Below are 16,388 nucleotides of genomic sequence, written 5' to 3' on the forward strand. Positions count from 1 at the left end.
CTTTATGTTTAATTGATTAAATAATGATTAAGACTTTGGGCCTAGGGGTAGGGACTCACAGAAAAATTGCACCACAGAGAAGGGAGTTTGGAGTTTTTGAGCTGGAGCCTGGGGAAGTAAGCACACAGAGGAGCTTGGTCATGGAATTAACAACCATTTGGGGATGAAAGGAACATTTATTTTACTAAAAGAAAATATTATATAAGTTAAAGACATAATATTTTAAGGTCAAGATTATCATTTAAATTAACCTCATGGTTGAAATTGATTATTTATATCAAATATACCACATAGTTGCAGTTTAGGTAGATTAGAAGCATTGACAATGACCAATATCTAACTGAATTAGAATAGTGTTAGATATTTTCTTAATCATCTGTACTTTCCCAGCAACTATGCTGATATTTGAGTTTGAAATTAAAATAAAAACATTATGTTTTATTAATCATTATTAAAAACCACCAAAATACTTATAAGAAAGAAGAATAATATAGTTTTACTCCTTGTACCTTGTCACCCTCCTGATAAAAAACAGAAAACTTTTAAATATTTCTTGTTGTACACAGAATTTTCATCACCAAACAACTGGGTTTGTACAATTAGATTTATATTTTATTTAGCACTGGAAGTCATTTTATTCAATCAATAAGAGTGACATTATTTGCATTCAGTGCTGACATTTATAAATCCGATACATAGAAACATGATTTTTTATTTTTTGCCTTATTATTCTCTATTATTAAATAATGATGAATTCATCCTAATAGTGTCAACTTCTTTATTTCAGTTCAGAAGCAAATATTGAGCAACATATTAGTTTCACAACTATTTTCTAGGATCTATATTGATTCCAAGTAAGAATTTAGTTGGAGCTCTTGCCTCTGAGATCATTTAGTATCAAGGGGGAAAAGCTTAGGAAAGGAATAAGCCAATTTGTAATACTAAGTGTATAACAGGAAGATATAACAGAAGTGTTAAGTTCTCAGAGTTCAGAAAATAATATAAACAAAACATAGGCAAAGAATTCATGGAGAACTTACAACTTTAGACTTCAATAGTTTGAGAGAGAATTTTGATCATTGCTTTAAGATCTTACCTCTTTCCCATGACAATTGTGTTATATACAGGAAAATAAACAGGAGAGGGATTAGATTTCATGCTGTGTATAATACTGAGAAAAATTCAGAAGAATAAGAGTTAGCATTTAATATTAATAATAACTAGTGCTTATAGAATATTTTATAAGTGCCACAACTTAATCAAGGCATTTTACCTAATATTAAATTATATAAATCATATAACTCTGAGAGTTGACAATTCCTGGCCTTTTTCATAAATAATCCAACTGTGGCACAGGGAAAACGATTGCATAATATAATTTGCATACTTTCACACAGTTAGTAGGTGGCAAAATCATAACCCAATGCCAAGATATTTGGGAAGGGCAATGCCCTTTAACCATCACATGGCACTTTCCTGACATTCTGTTCAGTGGACAACATGGGTACCCAACAGGATGGGACTAGTGTTGAGGCAAGAGGCACCTGTGTCACAAAACTTAAGCAGGTTTTCACTTTCATGACTGTGTAAATACAGGAATATCCAGGAGAAGGAGTACCTCCTTAAATTTTACTACCTTGGACCTTCACCCCATTTCTGGATCTGATAAAAGGAAATGTAGAAATAAGTAATTACCAACAACTCGATAACTCATTATTACATACCTATTATAGTAGACAATGTGTTACAACTCTTGCAACTACAGATTTAAAGAACAAAATAGTATAACCATAATTATAGAAACAAATAATAATCATTTAAATTGATTAATTTGACACTATTATTCCATTAATTCTCACAAACAAGGAAGCAAATCTTAGAAGGTTTAAATAATTGCTAAGTATAACCCAGATAATCAATCACGGAAGATTAAGAACATTAGAAAAAGATAGGGATTGACTTACCTTCACAAAACCTAAGTGAAATAGGTCAAATTATCCACTTTAGTGAGTCTCAATATCCTTATTTTTAAAGGAAACTTTATATTCAAAATGAAAGTTTTATTTTATTTTATTTTTCAGGAACAACAAAGATAACGGAAAGTGCACACTGCACCCTGAATCAAATACAGTAGCCAATATCTTTTCTCCTCTTGCTTCAAACATATACAGACAGGCAATAGCTATACTCCATGCTATATTTGTTTTCCTAGGGTTACCCTGTGTATTATGTCAATCTGGATCATTCTTTCCAGGCTACTTTTCCTACATAAAATTTTTTTATATTCTCCAATTAATATCCTACCAAAATTCATTTACAATGCTATACCTCTATCTGCAGTAGTTTCAAATGGCTGCTATGTCTCTGCTTAAGCCAAGATACAATTTAAAGAACAGGCAATGAAATCCAGGAAGATAACGTGAAATGGTCATGCTAAATTTACTTGTATATAGATGAAACACCAAGAAAAATTATCAGAAGAAAATCTAATTCAACTGACAGAATTTGTTTTGGGGGGCTTTGCTTTTATTTCCCATCTACAGTGGTTTCTGTTTGGATTATTCTTGGCCATATATATTACTATACTGATGCACAATGGCAGCATATTTCTGAAAACAAAACTGGGTACTACTCTCCAGACCGCCATACATTTTTTCCTTGGCAATTTTTCCTTCTTGGAAAGCTGCTCTGTATCAGTTACTATCCCCAGAATGCTCATGGATCTTGGGATCCACTGAAGAAGAATTTCTATAGTTGCTTCATCCTTACGTTGGAAGCCACAAAATGCTTCCTTCTGGCAGTGACGGCCTATGACTGCTACATGCCCATCTGCAGCCCACTGAGCTATCCTTTAGTCATTAACCACATGGTGTGTATTCGACTGGTGGCTGGCTCGTGGATCGGTGGAACTCCAGCCCAGATAGGGCAGACCTGCCAGATTTTCTGTCTTTTTGTGGATCTAAGTAAATCCCCACAACATTCCAACAAGACTGTGGAGACATCTTTGTGAATGAATCGGTCTACATACTTGTTGTTTTGTTTGTCGCAGTTCTATTTATGTTAATATTTTTCTCCTACACCCAAATCATATGCAAATTATCTTCAGCCACAAATTGAGCCAAAGCCTTCTCTACCTGCTCATCTCATCTTATGGTTGTCATGCTATTCTATGGACCAGGAATGATTACATGTATAAGACCCAAACAAGTCATTCATCAGGAACTGACAAAATACTTTCTCTTTTCTGTACCATTGTGACTCCCACGTTTATTCCCATAATATACAGCTTAAGGAACAAGGATGTCATAATGGCATTGAAAAAAATTTATGTAAATAATTTAGTTTCTTAAAGAATGAGATATATACAAGACATGTTTTTTCATATATTTTTAATGTAGTTTGAAGAGATTTTTACCTTTAACTATACATTTTGTCTGACAATGCAGTGGTAATTATTTCCAGTGCATGGAATTTAATATTAAAAGAACATTCTATATTATTATCCAAATTATATACGTATCAGCAGGTGACAAATAATTCTATTAATAATTCTATAATTTTATTGAGTAGCATCTCCTCGAAATAAAAAATAGTGATAATGGTTGATGTAATATAATCAAGCATAATGTAGACTCTATTATATCACTTTTTGCAGATGATATCATTGATTGTCCCATAGCTGTAACAGCCAATTTATAAAGCAAGTTGGCAGTTGCATTACATAAAAATAGACATCCAGTTTTGCCCAGCAATGACTTTTCAGAATTCCTTGCAGGGAAAAAAAGGACCTAAGGACCTTTCAATGAGGATGCAGTTTTATAAAATGATCAAATGCAATACAAGTGAATATTAAGTATTTTTATACATAATTAAAGATTACATAAAACAATACTATAATTTGATCAAACTAATCTTTTAAAGTATATTGATAACAAAATATAAAATATATTGATAACAAAAGGCAATGGGAAAATTCATACTTTTTTATATGTATATTTTTGGAGATGATAAAATGGATAAGAAAATTAGGAGAAAAGGAATAACTATATAGTTAACTATCTGTTATAAAAAATATGCACTTATACACAGACATACACCCTGACAATGATGAATGTAAAAATAATCATTAAGTTTTAATTGTGGATATTTCAGTGTATGTTTTTCAATGACTTTAAAATTTTTCTATTCTGAAATTTGGTGTTTACTTCAATGGACCTGTAATCTCCATATAATTAAAAAAGGAATAAATCTGTATTTCTTATGGATAAGAAAAAGGATAATAGTTATTTCCCATTTCAAAGAGATTTCATTGATTTCATGCTTTTGCAGTAATCCATGCTGACCTAATGAATCCTTCATATATGAAGGCAACAGTTTTCTAAGAGGCCATGATCTATTATGAGGAAAACCAGATAGTAAATGATGTGATGAAGCATGTACCTGCTTTTAAGGCTTTTCCCTAGAAATGAAGCAAGTCAGTGCCGCTCATATTTACATGGATGTCTCTAACTCCAAGTACATAAGGAAGTATATTACTACTTTTAGTTTTCATATTGGAAGTATATGTAAACTTATGAAAACTCTTTGATGTCTTATATCAAGTGAAAGGAAAAGAGATTTGAAGAAATATTTGCCATTTTCTTTTATAAAAGCAGTAGGGGAAGAAGCTGTGACTCAATCAGTTGGTCTCCCATCTACCATATGGGAGGTCCTAGGTTTGGATCCCAGGGCCTCCTTGTGAAGGCAGGCTTGCTTGCATGCCACAGACAGTCACCAGCCCATAAGCACCATGGAGTGACGCAAGGCCTGCATACACTGTGGTGAGCTGACTCAGCAAGTTGATGGTGGGGGGAGTAAGACAAGTAAAAACACAGAAGAGCATGAAGTGAATGAACACAGAGCAGACAACAAGCAAGCTGCAAGGGGGGGATAAATAAAAATAAATACAGACACACAGAAGAACGCACAGCAAATGGACATAGAGAGCAGATGGCATGTAAGCAGCAAGGGGGGACAATAAAAAAAAAGCAGTAGGGTCACTTTTAGAACTGTATGTAAACTAAGATGATTAATTTAAAAAGCTATATGATATCCTCCATTGTATTAAGGAATGACCACAGACAAAATGAGAAATATATTTGAAAAAGTAAGAGACTGGAAAATATTTCAAAAGGCTTTGAAAATTTATTGATACAATGTAAGAAGAGACGAGGAACAGAAGTAAATGAAGGAGAATCAGTTTAAAGGTAAAGGGCGCCCTATGCCGACATACACTAAAGGGACTTGGAAGTACAGACAGTGGAAAATATGTATTAATGACAATCTTGAGAAGCCAAAATAGCTCACACATAAGTTCAGGAATGCAGGAAAATTTGGAAGTCATTATAGAAGGATTTGCCATAATAATGTTTAACAAAATAATTTCAAGGTTTATTGGATAATCTTAATTTTCTGGGAAACTGGATTTTGTGAAATGCCTGTTTCTCCAATGTTCCTGAAGTTTTCAAGACCCCGTTGCTCCCTGATCATCAAAATATATTCAGTGTATTACTGTGAGGTCATTAGTATTATTAGGCATTGTCATTTTATAGACTGAAATTGAGACAAAAATAGCTAATTGAGTGACAAGGATGCACAGTTTTCAGAGTAAATTGAAACTAAAAATTGATTCTCTGGCTTTCTGGCTGAATCTTGATTACACTGTGCCAGCTGCTTGTCTAAGATTTAGAGTAAAGAATAGCACTCCAACATTATCGCAATATTATTTGACATAACCATTATGATCACCAGGGAACATATATTTAATTATTGATGCATTCAAAATGCATGAGGTAGGTTAAGGTATTTACATTCATATACGCATGAAAATACATTAAAAAATAGTATGGGTTTGGGGAAAAATACACCAAATGTAAGATAGGGAATATAATTGGTAGTAACATTTTGACAATGCTCTTGCAGAGTTTGTAACAAATGTTTCACACCAATGCAAAGAGTTGGTGGAGGGTGATGTATGAGATCCCTGTGCGATGTTATGTATGTTTATTCTGTAAGTTCACAATCTTTACTATACACTTATGTTTATGTGTGTTCATGTATGAATGATATACTTCAATAAAAAAACTAAAACAAAAGATGAAATAGGTTATCACTACCTGCTAAGAGCTTAAACAGTAAGCTCTGGGGAGAGGATGTGGCCCAAGAAGTTGAGTACCTGCTTCCCACATGGGAGAGCCCAGGTTTGGTTCCCAGTGTCTCCTAAAAAACAAAAAATTAAAAAACAAACAAATGAAAAAATCAACTCAGGGGAGCCAAAGTGCTTCAGTAGCTGAGCACCAGCTTCCCACAAACAAGGTCCCAGTTTCAATCCCTGGCTCCAGTTTGTAAAAAAAGAAAAAAAATAAGCCCTGGTAAATGAAAAATCAACCTCATAAACTAAATGCTATAGATAAAATTGATTACAGTGTCTTGTGCAGAGAAACTAAAGGAGCAAATATCTACGTGAAGAATCAAACTTTTAAGGTAGAATACAGTTATTATTATATAAATGACACATTCTGTAAATATTAACAAATATATTTAAAATACTTTGAATATCCTTAATTCACACATTCAAACCAGAAAAGTGTATGTGAAGTTCAATATTGACAGTTGTCTACATTCTTTTTTCTAGCCTGTTACAATAGAGATAATTACCAGCTTCATGATTTTATCTCTACTCTATAGTAAATTTCAAATGTGTAAAACAAGAATAAGAGAGGCAAAATTAGATACACATCATACTAATTAAATAATTTGTAAGTAGGTAGTAGAAGGTATTTTCAAATTATATAGGTTTTTCCATGTGATATTAGTTAATTTAGTGTCAATCTCTGTATTAACTTTTCATTCAACACTTCTAGGCCTCAATTAGTTCTTAAATTAGGTGTGAGAAAAGTTGTAATGTCTTTTGTGCTGCAACTTTGAGCAATCAAGAATTCTGAGGAGTTGGCAATGCATCACTGATTCTTATGAAACAGAATGATGAACTGTATTGAAACAGGACTATGGAGTCATGTCAGATATTTGATATTCAATTGCCATACATTCAGGACAGAAGTGGCGAGTAAAAACAGATTTCCAACTCTCTCTGGATAAACATGAAGACATTTTCTTTATTCATACTGAGGAAAATATAATGAGTAGGATACTCTATTCTGTTTTAACGTTGTGTTTTATAATATAATGTACATTTTATTACTTAGTCCTCTGCACACCTCCTCAAAGAAAGTTTTGTATAGCTACCATGAATAAATATAGTATTTTAGATACAAATATGAATATAGGCAAAATATCTCTAAATATTTGGCCAATCAAAAAGGTAACACAATTAAATTGACAAATTGTTAATTAAAATTCTAGGAATAATCTAAGAGTGAAAACTTTTGAAAAATGGATAAATTTATAATTTGAAGTGAAAAAGGAAGTTGCCTATGGAATTGAGCTTTTGAAGATCAATTGATTTGCTTGTTAAAGATGCAGTCACAACTTTCTTCAGATCAGGAACATAAAATACATGGAAAATTTTGAATTAGTATATTATCAGAAAATGGAAATTTATTTCTGTAATAACAGTGTGGCAGATTTATTTAAAAATTGATGATCAAAATCCTCTCTCTGTTTTCTTGAGTAACAATTTTTTCAGTGCTGCAATCACATCCTTATTCCTAAGGCTGTATATGATGGGGTTGAACACTGGAGTCACAAAGATGTAGAAAAGAGAGACCATTTTGTCAGTTCCTGAAGGGTGATTTGATTTGGGCTTCATATAGGTAATGGCACCAGGACCAAAGAATAGAAGCACAATTATGAGGTGGGAAGAACAGGTGGAGAAAGCTTTGAACTGCCTTGTGGTTGATTGCAACTTTAAGATGGTAGAAATGATCTTGATATATGAACCAAGTATCAATAAGAAAGAAATCACGGCAAATAATATGGTAACTACATAGACACATATTTCATTAAGTGATGTGTCACCACAGGCCAACTTGATCAATGCAGGAATGTTCAGAAGAAATGGTTGATTTGGTTAGAACCGCAGAAAGGCAGTGAGAAGACCCAGTATGTTTGCCCTATCTGAGCCGGAATTCCACTGATCCAGGAGCCAACTGCCAGCTGCACACATGTCTTTTGGTTCATGACTAGAGGATACTGCAGAGGGTTACAAATAGCCACGTAGCGGTCATAGGCCATCACAGCCAGGAGGAAACATTCAGTGGCCCCCAGAATGAGAAAGAAGCACATTTGCGTGGCACAGCCCAGCAAAGTAATGCTTCTATCCTGAGTCCAAAGGTTCACCAGGATCCTGGGAACAGTGACTGACACATAACAGATTTCCAGTGAGGAAAAATTTGCCAGGAAAAAATACATAGGAGTCTGAAGAGCAGATTCTACTCTTGTAATTATTATGATAAGACCATTTCCTATCATGATAAATGTGTAAATGAGAAAGAAAATCCCAAATAGGAACCCCTGGAGATTTGGAAGGTCAGAGAATCCCAGGAGAACAAATTCCACCACTGAAGAGAAATTGCCTTCTGGTCTTTGGTCTCTATGTAACATCTGTGAAAACAATAAAATCAAGATATAAAAGTGAGTTTTATGCTTGGGTTGAATTTTTCTAAACTATAAAATAACACTTCCAAAAAGTCACAAAGTCACTAAGGATGTGTTCTATAAAAACATCCAAATTTGACTTAAAACTGTGGCTAAAAACATCATTCTTTCACTCAAAAGCATCCCTAAAAATGCATTCCTATTCTGAATTTTGTGTTGTGGGATGACTAAAGTTTCTTTCTATTTATATTGATTTACATAATGTTGTATATCGTTATTTGGCTTTGTTATTAAGGTTATCAGAATTGGGTTATAATTATGTTAAGAAAAATAAAAAACAGTAAATAAAATAGAATGTATTGCAAATACATTGACAATTTTAGTTGGACGTTCTTTTCCCTTAATTCTCTATTTTTTTGTTATTTCTCTGTAAATGTGTTTATCTTATTTTGATTTGTTTTCTGAAAGATTTTTAAAAACTACCTGAATAACATGTTCAATGAATAAACTATAATATTGGTCATACTGGGTGATCTCCATGAATTGTTGCAGTCTAATATGTCTGATAGTTATTTTTATTTAAATTGGAAGAAATCATAAATAATTGAACAACAGAGAGAAAAGACATTTATCAACTTTTTAATACTGGCATTGCATTTGAATGTTAATTCCTGATATCAATTGCCAAGTGTTTCATCATGATTAGAGTGAAAGAAGGAGAAAATTGAAAAGGTTTGTGTTTCAAGCAGAATCTGGAATCAAATCCAGGCTATCCTTTCAAATCTGCTCTTATTTATTTTGCTCTGAATGTCTTCCCTCTTTTACAGAATTGCCCTATGAGTTGCACTTAAGTCCCAGTTTCTAATTCAGGATCTTCTAGATGACCCAAGTCTTTCCTGAGCTCTCCTGTCTTCCAGAAATACTTTCAATGTTATTTACTGTGTACTTCTAATTTAAGAGAAGCTTATTTTCAAATTTTACTCTCTCTTTTGCTCTTTGTCTCTCACTCTTTTCCTCCCTCTCTCTCTTTCTCAATAATTAGCTCCTGAAATGTATCTTACAACTCTTTCTGTAATTTGGATACCAATAATCTACAGTGGATCTCCACAAGTGCTTGAATAATTGAAATTTGTTCAAACTGATAGTCTCGATTATATGATACTTCATACTGAAAGAGGGCATCCCCACATATTCCAGTGTCTGAATATGGTATTTAAGCTCTCAAGTTGGTTGTGGCCTCTTGAACATAGTTTCATGTAGAGGATGATAGAAAGTGATGATTTATATCCCTATGCAAGGGCTTGCAAACTATTAATGATGACGTTGGAACTTTATGACCACTTGCAATAACTTCAACACTCTATTAGAAGTATTCACAGAAATTGTCTTATTTTATCCTCACAGTGGTGGTTTGAGGCAATTCTTTCCCCATAATGGACTTGGTTTCAAATATGTTCTATTAATTAATCAAGATCATACAACAAGTAAATGATTCAGCCTACATGAATCAAAATCCAAGTTACTTTATTACAACAAGTAACACCAAGGGATCAGAGAAGCAAATGTTTGTACTGTTTCTTACTTGACTCTCTAATGAATACCAGGTACTTAATAAATATTTCATTGATGAAGGCCTAGCAATTCCCATTATTTACTAACATGTACCAGATGTTCTTTCAATGTTTAGTGTTTATCCTTAATGTTGGGTTATGTATTTGCCTTCACATCTGAATGACATAGAGGTCACCCTTTTTCTTATTCTCCAATGTTCTGAGAGGTGAGTATTTTGGGGGGGAAAAAGCAAAGCAAAAGTTATAAAATAATTAAACACCAAATAGAAGCCAATAATCTAAAACTGACAGTCATAATTTGCTATGGGGGTGGGGCAAATTCTGAATAATAAGTAATAATAATCACATTTAATAATTTCCCACAGAACTGGTATAGCTCAGTGGTTGAGTGCCTGTTTTGCATATATGAAGGCCAGGTTCAATCCCCAGTACCTTACATTTTTTTTTCCATACACAGTATAAATATTAATGAGACAACCTATGATAAACTCTGTAGACAAATAGGACTAGAATCATTAAATATTTCCTATACAATTTCTAATTTCCACCTTTAATATTACTGAAAAATAAAATCTTTAACAAATATTATAATCTAAAGTATTTACTCTCCCATTTTGGAAATTATTCAGTTCTTCCAATTAGCTACACACGAACAATTTATTATAATATTTATAATATTAAAATATATGATTTACTATCATTGTGTTGAGGTCATAAATTATTCTTCAACTTTTTATTACTCAGAAAATTTGAAAGAAACTGGGTTAAATACAATCAGTATACTTGGATTACAAATTTTATTCTAATTATGTTATATATTCCATACTGATTGACAGTTTGTATTGAATCATTCATGTTTAATTACTAAGGAGTCTCCAAGGAAATTAATGATATACAGTGATGGTGCTATCATACACTGTATCTGCTCTAAACCTGTTCATACGTTTCATTACTCAAACAACATTAGGCAATTAAGCTTAGAACAAAGGAAAAAGTTCATGGAATGAAATTCAGTCAGCATTGAAAGAAAGATGGGAAGGAGTGATGGAGGAAGAGAGAGAAGAAAGAAGGGAGGGAGGGAGGGAGGGAAAGAGGATGGAGAGAGAGAGGAAGAAACTAGAAGGGAGAAGATGTGACCTATCTACACATGCTTCTTCTATCACTTTTACTGGACCTGTGGTTGGCACTGGGGTTGTTGTATACTCAGGAGACCTGAATCTCTGGACTGTCCATGTGACAGCCAGTCCCTGAGCCTCAGCAGACTTGCAACTCCTACACGGTGATTTATTGGACTTACCCTCACCAACTAACAGGGAGTGAAGAAAGTCAATCTCCACACCAGGAAGCCAAGAGTGCCTACAACTGCAAGCAGGAGAGTTGCATCCATCATCCATATGGAATCTAAGTCCCTTCTCAATATAGAGGTGGAGCAGACATAACCATTGCAGGGTCCAAAGGATGGAGGAATAGAGTATGGATTAGAGTGGACTTACTGATATTCTACTATGGAACTATTGTTATTAGTAATGGAAGATATTGAAGCATTGATGTGGAGAAAGTGGCCATGGTGGCTGTGGAGGGTAGGGAGAGGGAAGAATATGATGTGGGGCATTTTCAGGACTTGGAGTTGTCGTGGGTGATGGTGCAGGGGCAGATGCTGGACATTGTATGTCCTGCCATGGCCCATAGGATAGACTGGGGGAGAGTATAAACAACAATGTAAACCACTATCCATGTGATGCAACAGTGCTCCAAAATGTATTCATCAAATGCAATGAATGTGTCACGATGATGAAAAAGGTTGTTGGTGGAGGAGGAATGGGGTGAGGGGGTAGGGGATATATGGGGACCTCATATTTTTTTAATGTAATATTAAAAAATTAAAGACAAAAAAAAAAAAGAATGGAGAAGAGAGGGAAGAAGGAAGAGCCACAACCTAAGAATACTTCTACATAATTTCACAAAAAACAAAATTCCCACTACAGTGTTAAGTAAGGGATGAATGGTTTCCAATGTTTTAAATCCACTAAATATGTACCTAACATTGGAGTGAGATTTTTATCCTGCATATAATGCAGTTGTATATATTTGCCCCTTCCTAATACACAGAAGAGCACAAATAATTGTAGCTTCACTATACTGAAAGGAACATTCCTCACAGTTCTCTTTCTCAGCTGTCCTTCAAAGAGAAGGGTGAATGAAGCCCTGATGCTTTTGTACCTTTAAGTGAATTATTACCTTTATTTTACTCAGGAACATAATAAAATTACTTTATTTAATTTAGCTAATGAACTTATATCTCTAAATCCATTTGGCAGAAGACATTTCTAGTCAGTTAGGAGAGTAAATTTGCTCTAATTTTTCATAAATAAAGTATAATATGAGAAAATAAATATTAAAAAAAATTCCCAGGAGTTTTAGGTTACTTTTCATAAAACATGTTTCTTTAAAAATGGTGATCTCCTTCATCAATGACAGGGTACAAAGAAAAACATCTATCTACTGCCTTTTTCCACAATTTTTATCTTAGAAAAAAAATTCAAACCTCTCCCAATAAATTTTATCATTTTATTATGACTAACAATACATTTCAAAATAGTACATTTCAAAATATTATTAACTCATTTATCTCAATAAATCTCTAATAGGAAAACTAAATGAAATATAGTTGAAACATCCATTAATTCATGTATTTTCCAAATATTCTGCAAATATTTGGGTTTTCTGATTTTTAGTATTTCAGATACAATAAACACAGAAGACCCCCAAAAACTATAATTAAAATCTCAGTTGAAAAATTATAATGCTCACCTTTATGTAAAAGGGATGGAATTATTTCTTTCTTTGATACGGAGTATTTTAAGTGTTCTATTGAAATTAAGTTTTAAAACACTTTAAGTTCAGGAGGTACAATATGACTAATACCCTTCTAAAGTAATTTTCTTTCTAAATATACAGTGATCTTTAAGTAGAAAAATATTTCTTTCCTTCCTGTGGGAATTTATCATCTCCCATGTCACTTTTTAATTCATCTAGCCAATTATACTTGCCTTTGAAATATTTTGGAAAGCAACTAAAAATATCACAGGTCATAACTTTCCTTTTCAATGGTGTCTACTCTACCATTCTTCCAGATGCTTGGTATCTTTTCTGTATTTTTCTTTTCTTTTTATCTGTCTGCAATAATTGTGTCACTACTTAGCTATTCTTTAGTGCTTTAAAAATTTCTTTAATAGATTATGAATTTTCAGAGTCAGTCCATGATAGACGACAAATTTAGTAGAGACTCAAAAAAGTTACAGGCAATCTCTTGACCTTTCCAACATGCCTATCTTATTACTTATTTATAAAGGGCCCATGTAGAGAAATTAAAGATGGCTAGACACTGGTAGAATTTATACAATTTTAAAAACAAATGAAAGGAAATATCAGAGTGATTACATCAGAGAATTGTGAAATATAAATAAGGAATAAAAATGGCTAACTAGAAAATTAAATAATTGATCTGTAAGGGCAACAGAAGTGTGGCATGTTCCCTTTTAAATCATGTAAAATTTCAAATATATGGAAAATAGAATAATATAGATAATGCCCTTGAATTAATCAAAACATTTTCATTATATTGATTCTCATATGTCAAATGAAACTTGTAGAACTGGGATAAAGTACAATTAGTCATTTTGTATAAATTATTTTCACATTTGTTGGGTTTGGATCATAATATTTTGCCTGAGTTTTTGTCTATAATTATTAGGGATAATGAACTGTTGTTTCCTTTTCTGTCATGTCTTGTCTATATTTTGTTTCAGAATAACAGTGGTCTCACAGAATGACTTGTGATGTTTTACCAATCCTTTTATTTATTTATTTTTTGGTAGAGTTTGAGGATTGTTATTATTTCTTTTCAAAGATTTGGTAGAATTCATCATTGAAATTTTCTAGACTTTGGCTTTTTTTTTTTCAAATGTGGGGATAATTTTAATTACTAATTAAATTACTTTACTTGTTATAGGTCTATAATGGTATTTAAGTTTGTGTATCAACTTGAGTAATTTTGGTATGAATAGAAAGTTGTTTATTTGTCTAAGCTGGTGAATCAGTTGTTATAAAATTGTCCATGCTATTCCTTCATTGTTATCTTTTAATTCTGTAAGATTGGTCACAAAAAGCACAGAAATGGAGATTTCAATTACTGTTTTTATATACTTTTTTGAGATTTAGCTTTAAATCCTTTAAAAACAAAAAATACATACTTTAATTGCATTTTATGATTACCTATGCACTTACATTTACCACAGCTCTGGTATTTTTGAGTAAATTTCATTTATTTTTTGATATCGCACACTTTCAACATGAAGGATTTTATCTAATATTTCTCTTGCCTTAGGGTTCTAGCAAAAAGCAGTCTTGACAGTTATTTTGCCTAATGTCTTTATTTTGCCTTTCTTTTTGAATGATAGTTTTATTGGATATAGAACTCTTTTTTGACAGTCTTTTTCTTTTTTCAGTAATTTTAATGTATTATGCTATTGCATTCTGGCCTCCATTGTTTCAGAAAAGATCAATCAATTTGTTCTAGTTGCTTTGAATACTTTTATATTTATCTTTGAAAACCAACAGTTAAATATGATGAGTCTATGTGTAATCCCCTGTTATGTGTAGAGTCATGTTTTTTAAATAAAATATGGGACATTTTTGGTGATTATTTATCTTCAAGTATATTTTATATTCCTTTCTCTTTCTTCTTTCTGAGACTCTCAATACATGTATTTTAGTGTGCTTTAAGATATTCCACTGGTTTTTGAGACTCTGTTGATTTTATTTGTATTGTTTTTTGTATGTTTTAAGATAATATCATATACATGGATTTATTTCGTTTGCTAGTTCTTCCTTATGCCTGCTCAAATCTGCTGTTGAGCACCCATAGTGAAAATTTCATTTGTTTTTGTATTTTTTTTACATCTAGAATACCCACTTACCTGTTTTAAAATAATTTTCATAAATAGATAAATAAATGGATAGATAGATCTTGTTTATTTGATGTCATTGTAATCATTCTTTCTTAAAATTCTTTAAAGGTTCCTTTAATTCTTTGGTAATATTTAAAATAGTGGTTGATAAGGAATCTTTGTCTTCTAAGTCCAACAATTGGCATCTCTCAGTCACAGTTTGTAAGGACTTTGCTTTATTTTGTTTTGTTTTTGTTGTTTATCTGTGTATGTGTCTCACTTTCTTGGTTTGTTGTTGCCTCACATTTTTTGGATAGATATGCATATTTTATATAACATATTGTGGAAAACTCTGGACTTTAATTCTCTCTATAGCTAGTTGTTTTTGTTATATCTATTTATGTTCAGTGACTTACACAGACTATTACTGTGTAGTCTAATTCCTTTATTGTGTGGAGCCACTTTTGTCTCTGCCCAGTTGCTTTGTTTTGTTTCCTAAAGTCTTATTTACTAAAGATTATCCTTGGATCACCATAGTTTATTGATTAACCACTGATTTTCCAGATGTGTTTAAACACCTTGAAGCCATTAAGACTTCAACTCTTTGTGATGCATCTATATATGACTTGAGGAAGGCATTCAATGTACCATTTTCTGAATTATATTTTCTGTATTAACATGGTTACACTCAATCATGGACAAGTGATTTATTGGCACTCTCTTTGGTACCTCCTTAGTCTATATGCATCCTTGTACATATGCAGAGCTCTTTAGAAACTAGGGGTGAGATGGAATTTACCAATACACTATTTTACTTTCTCATTTCCCAGAACTGCTCATTAAATTTGTTTGATCTCTTCCAAACCTCATAGAGACTTTAAGCTAGTTGTAATATTGGTCTTCCCTTATAATTTGCCACTGAGATTATTAATATAATTGACAATGTCCTCAGGCATGGAATTTGCCATGCTTTGTGAAAAATAAAGTGTATTTCCCGCAACAGATATGAGAGATGGGAGTCCTCATGACTTGCACTGTGATATGTCTTCTCCATGGAACACAGTAGCAAATGGGATAATAATCAGGCTAAAATATACTGATCACCACTATTCCTACTGAAGTTGATTTTATTTTCATAAGTAAACACTTCCCAATTTTTTTGTCAACTGCAGGATTTTTGGTCATTGCAGTTTACAATTTCATCCAGTTTTATCATTTCTGAACTGCCCCCATCCAACATTCCAGATGTCTGGGCAATTGATTTCTGACAAAT

General features: G+C 32.7%; 2 pseudogenes; one reads left to right on the plus strand and one right to left on the minus strand.

The window, feature by feature from the left end:
• The first annotated feature begins 2,453 nt into the window (after nucleotides 1-2,453).
• Nucleotides 2,454-3,350, plus strand: LOC101420726 (olfactory receptor 10AG1-like; annotated as a pseudogene).
• A 4,292-nt stretch (nucleotides 3,351-7,642) lies between these two features.
• On the minus strand, nucleotides 7,643-8,601 carry LOC101420289 (olfactory receptor 10AG1-like; annotated as a pseudogene).
• Nucleotides 8,602-16,388: the final 7,787 nt, after the last annotated feature.

Source organism: Dasypus novemcinctus, chromosome 10, assembly GCF_030445035.2.
Source record: "Dasypus novemcinctus isolate mDasNov1 chromosome 10, mDasNov1.1.hap2, whole genome shotgun sequence".
Lineage (NCBI taxonomy): Eukaryota > Metazoa > Chordata > Mammalia > Cingulata > Dasypodidae > Dasypus > Dasypus novemcinctus.